We start from the raw sequence: 17164 nt of genomic DNA, 5'->3' as shown, positions 1-17164 counted from the left end.
GGACCTTTGCTGTGTCCAGGGAGTTTTGGAAAATTATTACCAATGCATCCACAATCCCTACCGCCACTTCCATCAAGACCCTAGGATGTAAGCCATCAGGTCCAGGGGATTTCTCCGGCTTGAGTCCCATTATTTTAGCAAGTACCACTTCCTTAGTGATTTTAATCGTATGTAGCTCCTCTCCCCCTCGAGCCCCCTGTTTGTCCAGTGTTGGGATATTTTTTGTATCCTCTACCGTAAAGACTGATACAAAATATTTGTACAACGTTTTTGCCATCTCCATGTTTCCCACCATTAATTTCCCGGTCTCATCCTCTAAGGGACCAACATTTACTTTAGCCACACTGTTTCTTTTAATATAACTATAGAAACTTTTGTTATCTGTTTTTATATTTTTTGCTAATTTACTTTCATAATCTATTTTCCCTTTCTTAATCAATCTTTTAGTTATTTTTTGCTGCCTTTTAAAGACTTCACAATCTTCTATCCTCCAACTAGATTTGGCTACCTTATATGCCCTTGTTTTTAGTCGGATACTATCCTTAATTACTTTACTTAGCCACAGATGGCGATCTTTTCTTTTACACCCTGTTTTCCTCAGTGGAATATATTTTTTTTGCAAGTTGTAAAGTAACTCCTTAAATGTACACCACTGATCATGTACCGTCTTACCCTCTAATCTATTTTCCCAGTCCACTCTAATCAATTCCGCTCTCATACCTTCATAGTCTCCTTTATTCAAGCTCAGCACGCTTGTTTGAGATCCAACCTTCTCACCCTCTACTTGAATATGGAATTCAACCATGTTATGGTCACTCATTCCAAGGGGTCCTTTACTAGGACATTTTTAATTAATCATGTCTCTTTACACAGGACCAAATCTTGGTCAGTTGAACAGTTTCTGGGATATCGGTCAGATTGTTTTCTTGTGGAGAGTTTCTACGATTTCAGTCAGACTGTGGTTATTTTGTTTAGTTTATTGGTGAACGATCAGGTAGTTGTCATTTGGTCAGTTACAGGGTGATTGGTTAGAATCTGCTCGTGCGGCCAGTTTCTGTTCAATTTTGTTGATGTGAAGTGGCCAGTTTTATTTAATTGATCGAGTTATTTAAGCTATACCTCAATGAGTTGTGGATGTCGCTGGGAAGACAATCCTTTATTGCCACTCCTCAATTGCCCTTGAGAAGGTGGTGGTGAGCTAACATCCTGGACTGCTGCAATCGGTGTTGTGAATGTACTCCCACAGTGCCGTTAGGCAGGGAGTAGCAGGATTTTGGCACAGCGGCAATGAGTCAATGGCGATATTTCCAAGTCAGGATGTTATGTGACTTGGATGGGAAATTGGAGGTGGTTCTCCCATGCGTCTGCTGCCATTGTCTGCCAAGGTGGTAGAGGTTTTGGCTTGGGAGATGCAGTGGAAGAAGCCTTGACGAGTTGCTGCAGTGAAGCTTGTAGATAGTATGCATTTTTTATATTCATTCACTTCATTCAAATTCCCCAGATGCCGTGGTGGAGATCTGAACTCATGTCTCCGGATCATTAGTCAGGCCTCGGGATTACCAATCCAGTATCATAACCAATAGCTACATTACCCCACAGCCAAATTGCAGCCACGTTGAATGATTAAGGTGGTGAATTGCATGCTTATCAATCAGGATCCTTTTAACTGGATGGTGTTGATCTGTATTGGTTTGAGGTGCTGTATTAATTTCATGTGCTACATTGGGTTGCGGTGCTGCATTAGTTTGAGCTTCTCCATTAGTTTGAGGTTCTCTATTAGTTTGAGGTTCTCTATTAGTTTGAGGTTCTCTATTAGTTTGAGGTTCTCTATTAGTTTGAGGTTCTCTATTAGTTTGAGGTTCTCTATTAGTTTGAGCGGCTGTATTCGTTTGAGGGGCTGTATTCGTTTGAGGGGCTGTATTCTTTTGAGGGGCTGTATTCGTTTGAGGGGCTGTATTCGTTTGAGGGGCTGTATTAGTTTGAGGGACTTTATTAGTTTGAGGGGCTGTATTAGTTTGAGGGACTTTATTAGTTTGAGGGGCTGTATTAGTTTGAGGTGCTGTATTAGTTTGAGGGGCTGTATTAGTTTGAGGGGCTGTATTAGTTTGAGGTGCTGTATTGGTTTGAGGGGCTGTATTGGTTTGAGGGGCTGTATTATTTTGAGGGGTTTTATTAGTTTGAGGGGCTGTATTAGTTTGAGGGGCTGTATTCGTTTGAGGGGCTGTATTCGTTTGAGGGGCTGTATTCGTTTGAGGGGCTGTATTAGTTTGAGGGACTTTATTAGTTTGAGGGGCTGTATTAGTTTGAGGGACTTTATTAGTTTGAGGGGCTGTATTAGTTTGAGGTGCTGTATTGGTTTGAGGGGCTGTATTGGTTTGAGGGGCTGTACTATTTTGAGGGGTTTTATTAGTTTGAGGGGCTGTATTAGTTTGAGGTGCTGTATTGGTTTGAGGGGCTGTATTGGTTTGAGGGGCTGTATTATTTTGAGGGGCTTTATTAGTTTGAGGGGCTGTATTAGTTTGAGGGTCTGTATTAGTTTGAGGGTCTATATTAGTTTCAGATCCTTTATTAGTTTCAGAGGCTGTCTTAGTTTGTGGTGCTTTATTATATTAGCGTACTGTATTAGTTTGAGAGGCTGTAATAGCTTGAGGGGCTGTATTAGTTTGATGCGCTTTATTAGATATTTTATTTTTATTTGGTTTAATAGATTCATTAGCTTTAGCGTATATATTGGTTTGAGAGGTACTGGTCGTTTAGGACATGGGAAAATTAAGAGCGCAGCCCCAGCCCAGAGTGCTGCACTGAGAGGGCACTCTAGCATTTGCAGTTTGATTACTGAATGAGCACAACAGCATGAAGGACATCACAGAAACAATATGAGATATGAGATGCACTGAAGGTGTTTGAAACAACAAACCTAGTGCTGGGAGAACACAGCTTGCAATTTCCATTGGTTAATTAATATGATCAGAATTCTCAAGTCTTTGGGGTTTTCAATTTAAAACTCAGCGCTAAATATATTCCATTATAACAGGGAATTAACTTGGCTGTCGTAACTTGTTTGTTCAACCTTTTAACAATGTTGCAACCTCAATCTCCCCGTGGAGATCGCGCAGGGTATAAATGAAAGGCTGTGGGATTCGGCTCAGAGTATAATTCAGAGAGATTGCCTGCAGCACGGACACATCGCTTCACACAGAAAATGTATCACACATTTGAGAGTGTCCAGAAAATATATTACATGATCCTTGCCGTCATTGGAGTTCCTGGTAAGTGATAATAACCATTGAAGTTGTGTAAATCTGTATGTGAGCTGTTCTCTGCTTTAGCTCTCTGGCTGATAATGTTACATGCTCGTCTAGTGGACATAGTTTTACAGACCTGCGATCAGTGTTTGGTAATTTCGTTAAGTCTAGTGTCTTGACACAACCTGTTTAATGCCATTTCCTGAACTGAAAATATACCTGTTTGTAGCTCACAGGCTCTCTGAATGATCAAGTTATTGCCGTTAGTGGAATATGATGTACAGTTAAATCAGTGCTCATTCCGGGAAATGTCTCTGAGAAAAGGTGTTAGTGCAATGGTCTGTCCCTGTAAAATTGTACTAAGTGTGGGTCACCAACCAGAGTGGAACACCTGACCCCAGTGACTATGTATTACTTGGAGTATCTCTCACTGTAGAATTTTACTGAGTGTGGGTCACTAACCAGAGTGGAACACCTGACCCCAGTGACTATGGATTACTTGGAGTATCTCTCACTGTAGAATTTTACTGAGTGTGGGTCACTAACTGGAGTGGAACACCTGACCCCAGTGACTATGGATTACTTGGAGTATCTCTCACTGTAGAATTTTACTGAGTGTGGGTCACTAACCAGAGTGGAACACCTGACCCCAGTGACTATGGATTACTTGGAGTACCTCTCACTGTAGACTTTTACTGAGTGTGGGTCACTAACCGGAGTGGAACACCTGACCCCAGTGAATATGTATTACTTGGAGTATCTCTCACTGTAGAATTTTACTGAGTGTAGATCACTAACTGGCGTGGAAGAATTCAGTTCGACTTTGTAATCACTATTTTAGGTGACTGATTTCTCCCCTCCATTTGTTTTATGAAGTGCAGCTCGGAACAGAGTGTAGAGCTGCGAGTTTGGTGAGAGAGGGAGTTCGGGGAGGGAGCTGTTACTTTCTTTTTCTATCTTTGTCAGCTTCCAGGAGAGCAGGAGTTACAAAGCTTTACAAGAGGGTACGGAGAACCAGCGGACGTTCGGCTCAGTGGCACCACCCCGCTCCCGCTCCCCGCATTTGGAGAAAAATAAAAGGTGACATCACAGGAAAAAGGTTAAGGGATTGGTTGGTGAGTATTTTGCTCACTGCCCTTATCATTTAAAGCCAAGAACATTTATTAGTAATTGTAAGGTTTCAATAGTACTAATTTGTATCAGTAACAAATCTTATTAAAAGTAGTATCGTTTATTAATTAATAAAAATAAAGTAATTAAACCTCTATAATTAATGCAGGGCAGTTGATGTGTGGCGACTGCAGTACGTGGGAGCTACTGGATGCGTGATCCAGGATGAGCACATCTGCGGTAAGTGTCTGCGGCTCGAGGAGCTTCGGCTCAGAGTTGATGAGCTGGAGGCCGAGCTGCGGAAACTGCGATGCATCAGGGAGGGGGAAAGTTATCTGGCCACTTTATTCCAGGAGGCAGTCACACCCCTTAGGATAGTGTCTTCTGATTTGGTCAGTGGTCCAGGGCATGAGTATGTGACTGCGAGTGAGGCAGGTATGGGGATCCAGGACGTGCAGGAGCCTCAGCCTTTGCAATTGTCCAACAGGTTTGAGCTTCTTGCGAAAAGTATGGATGAAAGTGGTGGCTGCAGGATGGATGAGCAAACTGACCATGGCACCGAGATACAGGAAGCCGTTCAAGCGGGGGTAGTTAATAGGAATGTAGCAGTAATTTGGGACAGCATAGTCAGGGAATAAAAACAGTTCGCTGCGGCCAAGAGTGAGATTACAGACAGCTGTGTTGCCTGCCCGGTGACAGGGTTCGGGACATCTGCTCTGGGCTGGACAGGAACTTGCAGAGTGAGGGGGAGGAGCCAGTGGTCGTGGTCAAGGTAGGTGCCAACGATATAGGTAGTACTAGGAAAGAGGTTCTGCTGAGAGAGTATGAGCAGCTAGGGGTTAAGCTAAAAAGCAGAACATCAAGGTTAACAATATCTGCATTATTACCCGAGCCACGAGCAAATTGCCATAGCGTAAATAAAATAAGAGTGATGAATGCGTGGCTGAAAGCCTGGTGTGGGAGAAATTGGTTTCAATTCCTAGGGCACTGGCACCAGTAGTGGGGAAAGTAGGATATCTATATTTGGGTCGGTCATCACCTGCACTGTGCTTGGACCAGTGTTCTGGCGAGTCGTATAATTAGGGTAGTGGCGAGGGCTTTAAACTAAATATTGGGGGCATGGGATCAAATTAGGGAAGATGTTGTAATTTAAAGATTAGAGACAAGGCAATAGAAAAAGATATTAACGTGGAAAATGTTAAACAGACAGTGACAGAAATTATAGAGAGTACAAAGCTAAGAGTAAATCAACAGATAAGGCTAGAGGTTACAAAAGTAATATAAAGACAAAACTAAAGGCACTGCATCTGAACGGAATTAGCATGCGAAACAAAGCAGATGAACTGAAAGCGCAAATAGAAATAAATAAATCTGATTTGATAGCCATTACAGAAACATGGCTGCAGGGTTATGTAGATTGGGACCTGAATATTGAAGTGTACATGATATTTAGGAAGGCCAGGAAGGTGGTAAAAGTTGGAAGGGTGGATCTGTTAATTAATGATGGTATTAGCACTATAGAGAGTGATGACTTAAGTTCAGGAAACCAGGATGTAGAAGCGGTTTGGATAGAGATGAGAACTGATAAATGCAAGAAGTCACTTGTGGGAGTGGTGTACCGGCCAGCTAACAGTAACCACATGGTAGGATGGAGTATAAAGGAAGAAATAATGGGAGCTTCTCAGAAGGGTTCAGCAATAATCAGGGGATTTTAAACTGCATATAGACTGGAAAAATCAGACGGGCAAAGTTAGCATCGATGAAGATTTCTTGGAATGTTTTCTGGATAGTTTCTTACAAAATCACGTTCTGGAGCCAACCAGAGAGCAGGCTAAATTAGACCTGGTGTTCTGCAAGGAGATAGTATTAATCAATGACCTCATAGCGAAGGCGCCCCTAGGTAGCAGCGATCATAATATGATTGAATTTTACAATCAGTTTGACAGAGAGAAGAGTGGGTCCAAGACTTGTAATTTAAGCTTACATAAGGACATTTAAGACTGCATGAAAGCAGAGCTAGTTAAAGTGAACTGGCAAATTAGGTTAAGGGATAGATCAATAGAATTGTAGTGGCAGACAATTAAGGGGATGTTTCAAAATACACACAATATATGCAATCGACCGAGAAAGGAAAATATCAAGGGGAGGAACCACCATCCGTGGTTAACTAAAAATTTTAAGACAATATTAAACTTAAAGAAAAAGCTGAAACTTGCGCAAAGATGGGTGGCAGGATTGGACAGAATGTAAAAAACTGCAAAGAATGACTAAAAGATTAATAAGGAGAGAAAAATTAGTGTACGAGTGAAAGCCAGCTAGAAATATAAAAACAGATAGTAGAAGTTTTTATAGATATTTATAAAAGAAAATATTTAACAAAGTTAGCATTGGTCCTATAAAAAGTGAGGCTGGGGAATTAATAATGGATAATAAGGAGATGGCTGTTGAATTGAACAGTTATTTTGCATCGGTCTCCACTATAGCGGATACAACTAAAATCCCAGAAATAGCTGAAATCAGGAAATGGAAGGGAGGGAGGAAATCAAGATAATTATAATCACCAGGGAAGTGGTACTGAGCAAATTGTTGGAGATGCGGTCTATCAAGTCCGCGGGCCTGATTGACTTCATCCTAGGGACTTAAAAGAAGTGGCTAGTGAGATAGTTGATGCGTTGCGTTTAATTTTTTTAATTTCCCTAGATTCGGGGAAGGTTCCATTAGATTGGGAAATAGCGAATGTAACTTTATTCAAAATGGAAGGGAGACTGAAAGCAGGAAACTACAGGCCAGCTAGCTTACCATCTGTCATAGGAAAGATGTTAGAAACGATTATTAAAGGTGTTGTAGCAGGGCACTTCGAAAAGTTCAAAGTAATCAGGCATAGTCAACATGGTTTTGTGCAAGGGAAATCATGTTTAACAAATTTATTGGAGTTGTTTGAGGAAGTAACATGTGCTGTGGATAAAGGGGAAACTGTGGATGTACTGTCCTTAGATTTCCAGAAGGCATTTGTTAAGGTGCCACATCAAAGGTTATTGCAGAAAAGAAAAGCTCATATTGTAGGGGGTAACATATTGGCATGGATACAAGATTGGCTAGCTAACTGGAAACAGCGAGTAGGCATAAATGGGTCATTTTCTGATTGGCAAGATGTAACCAGTGGTGTGCCACAGGGATCAGTGCTGGGCTTCAATATTGTACATTTGTATAAATGACTTGGATGAAGGGACCGATCGTATTGTTGCTAAATTTGCGAATGCCACAAAGTTAGGTATGACGATACATTGTGAAGAGGACATTAGAAGGCCATAAAGGGATATAGATAGGATAAGTGAGAGGGCAAAGATCTGGCAAATGGAGCATAATGTGGGAAAATGTGAAGTTGTTCATTTTGGCAGGAAGAATAAAAAAGAAGCATAATATCTAGATGGTGAGAGATTTCAGAGCTCTGAGATGCAGAGGGATTTGGATGTCCTAGTCCATGAAGCGCAAAAGGTGCAGCAAGTAATTAGGCAAGCTAATAGAATGTTATAATTTATTGCGAGGGCAGCACGGTGGCATAGTGGTTAGCACTGTTGCCTCACAGCGCCAGAGACCCGGGTTGGACTCCGGCCTCGGGTGACTGTCTGTGTGGAGTTTGCACATTCTCCCCTTGTTTGCGTGGGTTTTCTCCGGTTGCTCCGGTTTCCTCCCACAGTCCAAAGATGTGCGGGTTAGGATGATTGGCTATGATAAAAATTGACCCTTAGTGTTAGGGGGATTAAATACGTGGGGTTATTGGGATAGGGTGGGATATGTATTGGTGCAGGGGTTACGGGGATCGGGTGGGATATGTGTCGGTGCAGGCTCGATGGGCCGAAATGGCCTCTATCTGCACTGTGAGGTTTCTGTGATTCTGTGAATTGAATACAAAAGTAGGGAGGTTATGCTACAGTTACACAGGGCATTGGTGAGACCACACCTGGAGGACTGTGTACAGTATTGGTCTCCTTATTTAAGGAAGGATGTAAATGCGTTGGAAGCAGTTCAGAGAAGGTTTGCTAGACGAAAACCTGGAATGTAATGGGTTGTCTTATGAGAAAAGTTTGTGCAGTCTTCGCTTGTATCCGGTGGAGTTCAGAAAAGTAAGAGGTGACTTGATTGAAACATATACGATCCTGAGGGGTCTGGACAGGGTGGATGTGGCGAGGGTGTTTCCTCTTCTGCGAGAATCTAGAACTAGGGGTCACTATTTAAAAAATAAGGGGTCACCCATTTGAGATGGAAATGAGGAGAAATGTTTTCTCTCAAAGGGCGGTGGATGCAGAGTCTTTGAATATTTTTAAGGCAGAGGTAAATAGATTCTCGGTTAGCAAGGGGGCGAAAGGTTATCGGGGGTGTGCGGGAATGTGGACTAATCGGATGAGCCATGATCTTATTTAATGGCGCAGCAGGCTCGAAGGGCCGAGTGGCCGACTCCTGCTCCTAAATCCTATGTTCGAAATTGATGGCGAAAGAGAATATTTTTGCTTTTGGGTAAAGATGTTTTAAAAACGCGTATGAAGTGAAATGCATTGATATTGAGCTGCAAGAACAGAAACAGGTTTAAATACTTTTCTTACACTAAGAGTAGTTACTGTAAGCACTTCAGTTGTTTTAGTGCTGAATATTCCCCTTCCCCCAACACGTTCCTGTAAGCCTGTGGGTCATGAGTGCTGAATTTCATTATCTGTCTACTCGTCAGGATGAATATTAGGCTGTGGTTTTTGATTATTGCACTTCGGAAACTGATTAATGTTTGACAGATCAGTTCTTATCTATGATTCAGAGGGCTAGAAATTCATCATAGCCTAGGAATGGGCTGTAGCATTAGAAAAGTTGGAGAATTAGTGTCAGGCACTAATGCTTTAGCGAGCATGCAACATTCATGCACAATGCTCAAATAAATGATTGGAAATCTATTTCAAGTTTTTAACCACAAGCTCATTGGCGTTACACTCAAAGGGTGGACCAATATCAGTAGCACTCTAATGATTGCCGCAGGCTTTTTCTTGTTCTGGAAGGGAAGGATCATTGATGCTGCAGAACTTCATTCTCAGCATGGCTGGCTGTGCAGCTGCCTCAGCAAGCTTCAGCAGGTCAAGGAAAAGGAGCTGGAGGACTAAAGCAGCTGTAGTCATTGCAGATCCATGCCCCAGATTCTGCGATTAAACATTGGAGGCATTGGTGTTCGCTGTGGAGAGATGGATGGCGGTGCACTACCCAGCAAGTGGCAGAAGGCCCTCGCCAGAAGCCTTCTGCACCATGGGTAGGGAAGTAGCGCAGCACGTCTTGGGCAGAACTGTCATCCCCTGGATCCGCACAAAGTGCAGGAAGAAATTTAGCGACTTCACTTGGGTGGACAAGGTGAGTGAATGCTTCTACAAATCTATGTACCGCCATCTGAACCAATCTTCACACTCCACGAAAAGCACCACACCCGCAGCACTCAACCACCAACAAAATCTATCTACCAACACTCACAGCCACATCTCACACCTTGCACACAAAGACACCTATACACCGATGGCAAGCACATCAGCCAATCACATTGTTCCACAATCACTCACACACTTTCCTTTCCTTTCCTTCCTTTCCAAGGTCGTTCAGAACAGGAGGGGGCAGTAGCGCGCATGCGGTGTCCAAGTCGACACCTAACCACTGTCTGCGCTGGAGAAACGAGTGCTGCAGATTATTGGGCGCCAGGTGGTGGATGCCGTGGCCACCGGCGACGTTGACCCCCTTGGGTACAACAACGGTATATTCTATCCTAATCCTTCTTCCAACATCCCTCTTCCCCCTCACGCCACAAGCCATTCACACATTCCCCCTAATCAGACTGTATGCATGCATTTCTCCCCTTCTGTCCCCTCCCCTCACCTTAGCATGACTCTTGTGCCAGTAAGATTTAAAGTAATGAGCAAGCAGCTGAGCAGCCTGTCCCTGAGGGCACTATACAGAGCGAGGTGGAAGAAGAGGAGGAGGAAGAACACACCGAGTCATTGCCTCTCTCTCCCTCAGGCACCAGCTCAGACACTGGCACTACTCCTTCTTTACAGGCTAGTATAGTCGCCGGATCTGCAGAAGGGAAGTCACCGGTGACGAGTGGGCTGCAGCAAGGCATGGGGGAAAGGGTAGCTCGGGGCCCATCTCCCAGGAGGGCGAGTTCGACTGGGAGTTCGGCTGCACAGGACTCAGATCAGGACCTCGATGGTGAGGCTGCTAGAAGAATGGTGATGGGCATGCACAGGGAGATGATAGGTGCAATAGCAAGGTTGCCCGAAATCACATCGGCAATGATAAAGAGCTTGGAGGAGTCCGCCCACCAACTTGCACAATGCTTTGCACACACCTTGTATCCCATCATTTCCAGTCTGCAAGGAATGGTAGATTCCCAGAGAGACCTTGAGTCCCAGACCCGAAGACGCCTGTGAATGGCAAGCTGGCAGCTTCCATTGCAGCACAGGCAGAAGTGACACAACGTTTAGTGCTGTAATGCAGTGTTTTCTTGGTGGTATCCAAACTCAGACAGGTGCCATGCAGTCTCAGCTCTGACAGCTGCCATCGTGGCTGAGTCTATCACTGTCGACCAGAGCTTTCACGATATCTCAGCAGGTCAACAATCTGTGTTCCAACAGATTTCTTGGGATGATGTGGTGCTGCCCCGGGAGAGTGTCAGTGCATCAGTGGAGCAGGAACCTGCTGTCTTCTCCAGAATCACAACATTCCTGCTCCCACAAATGCCACTAAGCCTTTGCCTGTCATCCAGCCAGCCCAGACAACTGCCGCCCGTGCTGAGGTGGTGCAGTCTCTAGCTGGCCCTTCCAGGCCCAGAGCTGGTTGAGTCGCTCTTCAAGACCATCTTAAGTATCCCGCAGGGAAACTCAGCAGCCTTCCACCAGTCCTGCTGCAGCCACTAGGTCAAAACATCGTAGGAGCACTGGCGTGGGCAAATACACAGTAACGAGAAGCACCCAGCGACTGCACAGGCGTGAATAGTTGATTCATTTTTATTAAGTATGTGTTCACTGATTATTCATAAATTTATTCATTAACTTTTGATCCTTGAGTGGTGTCTCTCACTTCTTCTTTGCGCTGTGATATGGCCTGAAGTAAAGATGGTGATGTGGTGAGCAATGGAGATCTGTGGTATACTTCATTCGTATGTCAGTTATTTGAGTTGGTCACGGACCGCCCTTCTGATAGGCTGATAGAGTGGATGTCTCCTCCCTCTCTCCTGTTGCTCCTCCTCCTCGTCTACCTCCTCGTGGTCCTCATCCTCCTCTTCCTCCTCGAACTCCTCCTCCACATCCTCCTCACCCTCTTCCTCCTCCTGAGGTGCTCCCGTAATCCCAGGTGGCAAGGGCTGGGCTCCCAAGTTGTGGCGCATGCAGCAAACATCAGGAAATGTGACACCCGCTCCAGCAAATACTGGAGGGCTCCTCCCGATCGGTCAAGGCAGTGGATCTGTTGCATCAGCATGCAGATGGTCTGCTCGATAATGTTCCTTGTGGCAGCATGGCGCTCATTATATGACTGCTGGGCAGGGGCGTTGGGTCTGCAGGGGGGAGTCATGAACCAGATGGAGAGTAGGTAGCCCTTGTCTCTGACCAGCTAGCCGTGAGCTTGATGTGGTGGCTGGAAGAGTGCGGGCACACCAGTCTTGGGCAGGATGAAGGCTGGTGCGTATATCTGAGGTCCACCCACCATTCTCTGCCAGATTCCCTGGTCTCTGGAACCTTCTCCTCTTTTACAGATTTTCCGTCCTTGCCTCCCCCTCTGTTATTCTGCTACAGCCATTTATTCCTGATCTGTTCCAATCTTTTATTTCTTTAATTGTCCTATCTCCCTTGACCAATTATCCATTTTATTCCTGGATCATTTCTGCCCTCCACCCGAGCATAGACCTCTCAATTGTTCTTTCCTCCCCTCCCCTACTTTTCTCTGGCTCTATCATTGCTTTAAAACTGTTAATATCTAATATGTTTCAGTTCTGATGAAAGATAGTCGAACTTAAATGTTAACACTGTTTCTCTCTCCACAGATGATGCCTGACTTGATGTGTGTCCACATCATTATCTGTATTTATCAGAGTTACAGCATTCTTAATATTGTGCTTTTGATATCGACCAGGCGGGTTCGGTAGGCTGGGTATAGTTTTGTCGTTGACAGCTTCCCTGCATGAAGTCAGCAGGATTGGCCAGCTTGGGTTTCAGTCGGGGGGGGAGGAATCTGGAGAAGATCGCAGGACCAAGTCCATGGCCCTGAGATGCTGGGTGGCCGATCCTGGGTTTTTTTCCGATCCCCCGGCCCCGGGGGGTGATGGCTGTCCAATACCAGGGTGTGATCTGATCCCCGAACACGGGAAGGGTTCTGCAAATCCGGGGGCGGTCCAATCACGAGCCAGGATGGTGGTCCGATTTATCTGTTAAACTCGGAAGCAGGTGGTCTGGAGGCGGGCTGTGGTCGGATGGAGATTTAAACCTGATAATCTCTGACCCGACTAAAAAACAACCCGTTCTTGGTTATAAAATACGGCCCATATTCTCTGGGCCCAGATACGGAGAATGTTTGATCAGTAGTTTGCATTCTCTTTTCCCTGCTCTTTTTTTCAGTTAATTTAGTGGCGATTGTGATCCTGTCCCGGGGAAATTGTGGGCTCTCCACCTGCACCACTCGCTATCTGGTGGCGATGGCAGCGGCAGATCTACTGGTCATCATCACTGAGGTCATAATGAACCAGATCAATTGATATTATTTCCCAATGTGTTTCCTGGACATCACTCCTGTGTGTAGTGTTCGCACTGTCCTGGTCGGTGCAGCCACAGACTGTTCTGTCTGGTTCACCGTCACTTTCACCTTCGATCGATTTGTGGCCATTTGTTGCCAGAATCTGAAAACAAAATTTTGCACTGAGAAAACTGCGACTGTGGTTCTGGCAACAACATGCATTCTGCTCTGTTTAAAAAACGTTCCCTTCTACTTTATATTTAAACCAGGAGAGATAATCGACAATGTGCCATGGGACTGTTACGTAAAACCAAGCTATTATTCTGAGCCCGGTTGGGTCGAATATGACTGGCTTGACACAATTTTAACTCCATTGCTCCCATTCGCTTTCATTTTGTTGCTCAACGCTCTGACAGTCAGACACATTTTAGTGGCCAGTCGAGTCCGTAAGGTACTGAGGGGTGAGAGCAAGGGAGAGAATCGCAATGACCCAGAGATGGAGAGCAGAAGGAAGTCTGTGATTTTACTCTTCACCATATCTGGCAGCTTCATACTTCTGTGGTCGGTATATGTAATATATTTCATATACTATTACATTAGAGGTGTAGATTCCAATTATCACAATGATTCTATATCTATCTTTACTGAAGTCGGATATATGCTGCAGAATTTAAGTTGCTGCACAAACACATTTATTTATGGGGTGACCCAGTCCAAATTCAGAGAGCAGTTGAAGAGTGCGGGGAAATATCCGGTTGCCTCAATTATTCAATTAATTAAGAAGCAGAACAACTGAGCGCAGCCCAGATTCGGGTCCCAATGTTTCCAGCCCATAAATCTAATACTTACCCCAGAATGCCATCAACTGTATTACATCAGGAATCGCTGGTGATCTGAAAATAGAACCATCGGCGGGGCAAGCACTTTTTTTTAGAATGCAGCAGCATTTCTGACTGAGAGTTCTCACCTTGTCTTTCGGGACAGGACCACTAGCTTTTTGCATATATAGTGCATCATTTCATTTGCAGCTTCCAGAGTAAGAGCAACGTCAATAGGAAGGCACGCAGAGCTGAGCGGTAGTTCTGGTGCTTATATTAAAAGATTAAGCAGCACTGAAACCGGATATTCGGCCCAACTAGTCTGTGCTGCTTATTGTGCTCCTCACGAGATTCCTTCCATTGGGTCCACCTCATCTCAGCCTCTCAGCAAAAACATCTTACATTTATACAGCGTCTTTAACGGAGTAAAAGATCCCAAGGTGCTTCACAGGAAGTTACAGAACAAAGGTGCGGTAGAGAGCCAGTAATGTATAGGGGTGGATCCCAGAGCTTAGTGCCGAAGATTGACAGCTGCAGTTTGTTGGCAGCAATAAGTGTAAGAAGTAGATTCCCGTCCCTGAACTGTCACAGAACTTCCTGATCCTACATCGATTTGCAATGTATTGACAGAAAGTTGTTTTTGTTGTATCTGTTGGGGGATCTGTAACAGCAAATTTTAGCCAACCAATGAGAACAACCTTCAATTTATTTTACATGTTGTTATTTAATGTGTACTGAATTTTTTTTTGCTGTTCATATTCCACACTTCTGGTAAGTAATTTTCAGCCTCTGATCTCACTCTGTACTCCGGGCAGTCACTGAGTGGATAACTAGTGCCTGGCCCTGCTGTATTCTAACAGTAATGTGGTATTACTTTGTTCTTTTTGTCCAAGTTACTTTGTGAGTTTTGAAGAATTAAGAATAAAGATTGAAGGGTAAATTGATTTGACATGAAATTGGTCATTTTCTTCTGAACTATTGATAGCTAGGAAAGTAAATGTTTTATTGTAAAAGAAAGTTGGAAATATCAATTTATTTACCGCCTGTCACAAACTTGGAACGTCCCAAAGTGGTTTTGCAGCCTCGGGTCAGGAGTCACACGTGGCACACATTGGGCGTGGGGCTGGAGCCAGAATCCGTGTTCAAAAAGCACCAATCACTGACATGATTGTGGCGTCATCCACCACAGGGCAAAAGGCAACAGCTGGCGGCCAAGTTTGTATCACCTATAGACGGCCAGGTTTGTGTTAACAACAGCCGGCATCTTTGTGTCACCTGCAGACGACCGTTTCTCTGTGACCTACAGGCGACCGTGTTTCTGTCACCTACAGAAGGCCAAATTTGTGTCACTTACAGATGGTTATATTTGTGTAAGCTACAAACAGCCATGTTTCTGTGACCTGCAGACCGCTATGTGTAAGACACGTGCAGAGGTCTTGGTTGTATGACCTACAGACGGCCATGTTTGTGTCATCTACAAACGGCCATGTTTGTGTTACCTACAGACGGCCAGATTTGTGCCACCTACAGACGGTCATATATTTGTGTCACATACTGATGGCCATGTTTATGTCTCCTACAGACGGCCATGTTTGTGTCACCTACAGACGGTCACATATTTGTGTCACATACTGATGGCCATGTTTATGCCTCCTACAGACGGCCAAGTTTGTGTCACCTACAGACGGCCATGTTTATGTCACCTATAGACAGCCAGGTTTTTGTCAGCTACAGATTGACATCTTTGCGTCACATACAAACTGTTTCCCTCACCTACTGACAACAATGCCTGTGTCACCAGCAGCTGGCCATGATTTTATCAGCTACAGACGGCCATGATTGTGTCATCAATTTCCGGCCATGTTTGTTTCTCCTACAGACGGCCATATTTGAATCACCTAGAGACGGCCATATTTGAATCACCTAGTGACGGCCATGTTTGTGTCACCTACAGACGGCTATGGTTTTGTCATCTATAGACTGCCATGTTTATGTCACCTACAGATGGCCATATTTGAATCTCCTACAGGCGGCCATGTTTGTGGCATCTACATACGGGCTTGTTTGTATCACCTACAGACTGCCATGTTTGTGTCACCTACGGCCAGCCTTGTTTCTATCGCCTACTAACAACCATGTTAATGTCACCTACAGAATGGCATGTTTGTATCACCTACAGACGGCCATGTTTGTGTCACCTACTGACGGCCATGTTTGTGTCACCTACAGACGGCCTTGCTTGTGTCACTTACGATTGGCCATGTTTGCATCACCTACAGATGGCCATGTTTGTGTCATCTACAGACTGCATTTTTGAATCACCTACGAAAACAATGTTTGTGCCACCTACAGAAGGCCATGTTTGTGTCACCTACAGACGGCCATGTTTGATTCGCCGACTAAAACAATGCTTGTGTCACCTACAGATGGCCATGTTTGTGTCATCTACAGACGGACATGTTTGTGTCATCTACAGACGGACATGTTTGTGCCATCTACAGACTGCCATGTTTGTGTCACCTATAAACGGCCATGTTTGTGACATTTACAGACAGCCATGTTTGTATCACGTACAGCCGGCCATGTTTTTGTCACCTACAGACGGCCATGTTTGAATCACCTACAGACAGCCATGTTGGTATCACCTACCGACGGCTGTGTTTGCGTCACCTACAGACGGCCATGTTTGTATCACCTACAGATGGCCCTTTTTGAATCACCTACAAACGGACATTAATGTCTCACATACTGCCAGCCGTATTTGTCTCACCTACTGACAACCACGATTGTGTCATCTACAGACGGTCATATTTGTGTCACCTACAGACGGCCATGTTTGTGTCACCTACTGACAGCCATGTGTGTATCACCTACAGACGGTGGTGTTTGTGCCACCTACAGACGGCAAAGATTGTGTCATATAGAGCCGGCCATGTTTGTGTCACCTACAGATGGCCATGTTTGAATCACCTACAGACGGCCCTGATTGTGTCACCTACAGATGGCCATTGTGTATCACCTACTAAAACAATGTTTGTGTCACCTACAGAAGCCCATGTTTGTGTCACCTACTGACAGCCATGTTTTTATCAATTACAGATAGCTGTGTTTGTGTCAGCAACAGACTGCCATGTTTGTGTCACCTACAGATGGCCATGTTTGTGTCACCTACAGACGGCCATGTTTGTGTCACCTGCTGACGGCCATGTTTGTGTCACCTACAGATGGCCTTGTTTGTGTCAC

The 17164-nt window shown here is 44.6% G+C and overlaps 1 pseudogene; it reads left to right on the top strand.

Annotated features, from left to right (window-relative positions):
• The first annotated feature begins 2484 nt into the window (after positions 1-2484).
• LOC147087783 (putative G protein-coupled receptor 139) lies at positions 2485-13899 on the top strand (annotated as a pseudogene).
• Positions 13900-17164: the final 3265 nt, after the last annotated feature.

Source organism: Somniosus microcephalus, unplaced genomic scaffold, assembly GCF_052327205.1.
Source record: "Somniosus microcephalus isolate GS21.2 unplaced genomic scaffold, FLI_Smic_1.0 unresolved_chr5, whole genome shotgun sequence".
Taxonomy (NCBI): Eukaryota; Metazoa; Chordata; class Chondrichthyes; order Squaliformes; family Somniosidae; genus Somniosus; species Somniosus microcephalus.
This window is presented reverse-complemented; position numbering and strand designations above follow the sequence as displayed.